Raw genomic sequence first — 5,440 nt, forward strand, 5'->3', positions numbered from 1 at the left:
GGCTACAGACTGTTCAGGGTGGTGACTGCAAAAGTGTAGAGTGGCTGTAGCCATTCCTTAAAATAAGACAACAATGAAGTTTGCTGCATGGATTGACTCTTAATTTCCTGAATGATTTTTCTGTTACTTGAAATGCTGCTTGATAGCATTTTACCTACAATACTTTTAAAATTGAAGTCGGTCTTCTCAAATCTTGTCACTGCTTTATCAACTAAGTTTATGAAATATTCTAAATCTTTTGTTGTCATTTCAACAATGTTCACAGCATCTTCATCAGGAATAGATTCCACCTCAATAAACTCAATAAACTACTCTTTGTTCATTAAAGTTTTATCATGAGATTGCAGCAATTCAGTTACATTTTCCAGTTCCACTTCTAATTTTTTTTTTTTGAGACAAAGCTTCACTCTTGTCCCCCAAGCTGGAGTGCAATGGCATGATCTCAGCTCACTGCAGACCTCCGCCTCCTGGGTTCAAGTGATTCTCCTGCCTCAGCCTCCTGAGTAGCTGGGATTACAGGTGTCCACCATCACATCCAGCCAATTTTTGTATTTTTAGTAGAGATGGGGTTTCACTATGTTGGTCAGGCTGGTCTCGAACTCCTGACCTCAGGTGATCCATCTGCCTCACCCTCCTGAAGTCCTGGGATTACAGGTGTGAGCCACCGCACCTGCCCTCCACTTCTAATTTGAGTTCTCTTGCTGTTTCCACATTTGCAGTTACTTCCTCCACTGAAATATTGAATTCCTCAAAGTTATCCATGAGGGTTGGAATCAACTTCTTCCAAATTCTTGCTAATGTTGATATTTTGACCTTCTCTCATGAATCATGAATGTTCTTAATGACATCTAGAATGGTGAATTCCTTCCAGAATGGTTTCAATTTACTTTCCCCAGATGCATCAGAGGAATCACTATCTATGGCAGCTATAGCCTTAGGAAATGTATTCCTTAAAGAACAAGACTTGGAAGTTGAAATTTCTCCTGGATTCATGCACTGGAGAATGAAGGCTGTGATGAAAAACACATTAATCTCCTTGTACATCTCCATCAGAGCTCTCAGATGACTAGGTACACTGTCAATGAGTAGTAATCTATGGAAAGCAATCTTTTTTTCTGAGCAGTAGGTCTTAACAGTGGGCTTAAAATATCCAGTAAACCATGTGCTAACAGATGTGCTGTCAGCCAAGCTTTGTTGTTCCATTTATGGAACAGAAGCAGAGTAGATTTAGCATAATGCTTAAGAGCCCTAGGATTTTTTGAATGGTATATGGGCATTGGGTTCAACTTAAAGTCACTAGCTTCATTAGCCCCTAAAAAGAGAGTCAGCCTGTTGTTTGAATATCTGAAGACAGACATTAACTTCTCCACTCTAGAAGAGTGTTGTGGCTGGTTTGATTTTCTATGCAGACCACTCAAACTTTCTCCATATCAGCAATAAGACTATTTCCCTTTCTTGTTCTTCATGTATTCACTGAAGTAGCACTTTTCATTTCCTTCATGATTTTTTTTTTCCTTTGCATTCACAACTAACTGTTTGGCTAACTGCTGAGCTATCTGTTTGGTGCAAGAGGCCTAGTTTTGGCTTATTTCAGCTTTCAACATACCTTCCTCATTAAGCTTATTCATTTCTAGCTTTTGATTTAAAGTGAGAGGTGTGTGACTCTTCCTTTCACTTGAACAGTGAGATACCATTATAGGGTTATAAATTGACTTAATTTCAATATTATTGTGTCTCGGGTAATAGGGAGCCATGAGGAGAGGGAGAGAGTTGAGGGGACATCCATTTGGTGAAGTAGTAAGAACACATATTTATAGATTAAGTTTACTGTCTTCTATGCGCACGGTTCATGGCACCAAAACAATTACAATGGCAACATCAAAGATTACTGACCACAGATCACTGTAACAGGTATAATAATAATGAAAACATCTGAAATATTGCAAGAATTATGAAACTGTGACACAGAGATGCAAAGTGAGCACATGCTGTTGAAAAAATGGCACTGATAGACTTACTTGACATAGGGTTGCCACAAACCTTCAGTTTGAGAAAAACACAATATCTGCAAAGTACAATAGTGACATTCAATAAAATGAGACATACCTGTATGCTGTAAAGAGACATATATGAGAATATGTCACTGTAGCAAGAGTTGGAGGCAACCTAAGTGCTCACTACTAAAGGAATAGAGAAATCAAATATGATGGCTACACATTGTGGAGTACCATGAAGCAGTTAGAAGCAATGAATTATTGGATGAACATGCATATGAGGGAAGATCTTAAAAATCGAATGATGATTTTTAAAAATAAAGTTACAGAATGAAATTGATAGCACCCCATTTATTGACTATTAAAAACACATACATGGCTGGGTGCGATGGCTCACACCTATAATCCCAGCATTTTGGGAGACTGAGGTTGGAGGATTGCTTGAGTCCAGGAGTTCGAGAACAGCCTGGGCAACATAGCAAGGCCCTGCCTCTACAAAAATTAGCCGGGCATTGTGGTACTTCCCTGTAGTCCCAGCTACTATGGAGGCTGTGGTGGGAGGATTGCTTGAGCCCAGTAGCTGGAGGTTGCAGTAAGCTGAGATTGTGCCACTGCACTCCAACCTGGGGGACAGAGCACTCTGTCTCAAAAAACAGAAATAAAAATTAAAACTCCAGTCCCACTCATGAGGGGTCAGGGCCTGCAGTGCGCAGGAAGCAGCACAGCCCTGCAAGGGAGGTGACAGCACCGCTGACCGTCCTGTTCCCTGCAGAACAGTGCCAGAGAAACGTTTTGCACCTTCAAGACTCAGGAGGATGAAAGTTATCACTTGTGAAGTAGCCTGGCATGACAAACAGCCTGTGTACAGCCTGGACTTCCAGCATGGGATGGCCGGGAGGACGCACAGACTGGTGTCTGCAGGCATGGACTCCGTTGTCAGGATCTGGAAGGTAGAAAAGGGACTAGATGGAAACGACATCATGGAATTTTTGTTCAATCTTGCTCATCATACCAAAGCCTTCAATGTCCTGCGTTTTTCTCCAACTGGGGAGATTTTAGCATCGGGAGGAGATGATGCTGTCATCCTGTTGTAGAAGGTGAATGATAACAAACAGCTGGAGCAGATTTCTTTTCAGGATGAGGACGAGGCCCAGTTGAACAGGGAGAACTGGATGGTTGTGAAGACTCTGAAAGGCCACTTAGAAGATGTGTATGATATTTGGTGGGCAACTGATGGGAATTTTATGGCTTCTGCCTCTGTGGATGACACAGCCATCATATGGGATGTCAATAAAGGACAAAAAATATCAATTAACATAACATAAAAGTTATGTCCAAGGAGTAAACTGGGACCCTTTAGGTCAATATGTTGCTACTCTGAGCTGTGACAGGGTGCTGCAGGTATACAGTATACAGAAGAAGCATGTGGTTTTTAATGTTTCAAAGACGCTATCTGGAATAGGGGCTGAAGGAGAGGCAAGAAGCTACCGCATGTTTCACGATGACAGCATGAAGTTGTTCTTCCGTAGACTGAGTTTCACTCCCAATGGATCTTTGCTCCTCACACCAGCCGGATGTGTGGAATCCGGTGAAAATGTAATGAACACCACTTACGTTTTCTCCAGGAAGAGTCTTAAAAGGCCCATCGCTCATCTTCCGTGTCCTGGAAAAGCCACTCTTGCTGTTGGCAGCTGTCTGGTCTATTTTGAACTGAGACCAGTGGTGGAAACAGGTGCGGAGCTAATGAGTCTGCCCTACTGCCTGGTATTTGCTGTGGCTTAGGAGGACTCTGTGCTTCTGGACACCCAGGAGTCCTTCCATTTCGGTTACGTGTCTAATATACATTACCACACCCTCAATGACATTTCATGGTCTAGCGATGGCGCCTTCCTGGCCATTTCTTCCACAGACAGTTACTGCTCGTTTGTGACATTTGAGAAAGGTGAACTTGGAATTCTTTTAAAAGAGAAGTCAGTTTTGAGCATGAGAACTCCTGATACAGCAAAGAAAACCAAGAGTCAGACACACCGAGGTTCTTTGCCAGGACCCAGACCCGTAGAGGGAACAACTGCCAGCAGAACCCAAGACCCCAGCAACCCCTGGTCAACCCCAACTCAGGCCAGACAGGCCGCAGCCCCAACAGCCACCAGGGACCCTCCCTCTATCATTCTGCTGTCAAAAGCTCCTTGCCAAGGCCTTCGGAGGAGAAGACCCTGCCGCCCAGTAGTTAAAACACAAAAGCCCACCCATCCCGGAGGGTCACTCTGAACACATTGCAATCCTGGAGCAAGACAACACCCTGGAGAATAAACTCAATACCCTTAAAGACAGACACTCCACCAAAGTCTGTACCAATCAATGTAATTTCCACCCCTTCTGCAGAACAATTTAGTAAGAGATGCCTGGAAACGCTCAGGACAGTCCCGTAGAGCTAAAACAGCCCAGACTCAATGAAAACAAAGGGGGCACTGAAAGTCTGGAACCTTGATGGGACCTTGGCTTCTGCTCAAAGCCTTCCAGACCTCCCATGTGTGCAATGAGGTGGTGAAGCTGGAGATGCCTGAGACCAGTTGCTTCCATGGAGCGGGACAGATGCCATAAATGGATTTCTGTAACAGAAGTGACATGTGTACTGATTTTTCTCCAGAAATATGGATGCTGTTTTATTCAGTCTCCATTTTTAACTTGGGGATGTGAACATTTTGACATACTGAATCCTCTTTTTCATAAGTCTCTGAAACTGGAGCAGTTCAACATTATCCAGTGTGAAAATCAATGAGTCCTCCCTGGCATCCTTGTGAAAGTGCAGACACTTCATGGAGGGACTCCTTTTAAAGTTAGAATTAGGAAGATGAGAAAGTAATTTGAGATTTTACTCGGTTGAATTTGAGTATTTGAAGTAATTGTTAGATTTTTGCTTCTCAGGAGTTGATTAAACTTTGGAAGGTTAAAAAATAAAATAAATAAAAACACATACATTGTAGGGTACACTAGAGGGACAGAACTAATAGGATACATAGATATCAAAGGGAGTTTATTAAGTATTAACTCACATGATCAGAAGGTCTCACAATAGGCTGTCTGCAAGCTGAGGAGCAAGGAAGCCAGTCTGAGTCCCAAAACTGAAAAACATGGAGTCTGATGTTCAAGGGCAAGAAGCATCCACTATGGGAGAAAGGTGTAGGCTGGGAGGCTAGGCCAGTCTAGTCTTTTCACATTTTTCTGCCTGCTTTATATTCTAGCCATGCTGGCAGCTGATTAGATGGTGCTCACCCAGAGTAAGGGTGTGTCTGCCTTTCCCAGCCCACTAACTCAAATGTTAATCTCCTTTGGCAACACCCTCACAGACACACCCAGGATCAATACTTTGGATCCTTCAATCCAATCAGGTTGACACTCAGTATTAACCATCATATTGATATACAGAAAGAAGTGGTTTGCTGCTA

General features: G+C 42.8%; 1 pseudogene; it reads left to right on the forward strand.

Moving 5' to 3' along the window:
* The first annotated feature begins 2,809 nt into the window (after positions 1–2,809).
* On the forward strand, positions 2,810–4,482 carry LOC101141648 (chromatin assembly factor 1 subunit B-like; annotated as a pseudogene).
* Positions 4,483–5,440: the final 958 nt, after the last annotated feature.

This window comes from Gorilla gorilla, chromosome 5, assembly GCF_029281585.2.
Source record: "Gorilla gorilla gorilla isolate KB3781 chromosome 5, NHGRI_mGorGor1-v2.1_pri, whole genome shotgun sequence".
Lineage (NCBI taxonomy): Eukaryota > Metazoa > Chordata > Mammalia > Primates > Hominidae > Gorilla > Gorilla gorilla.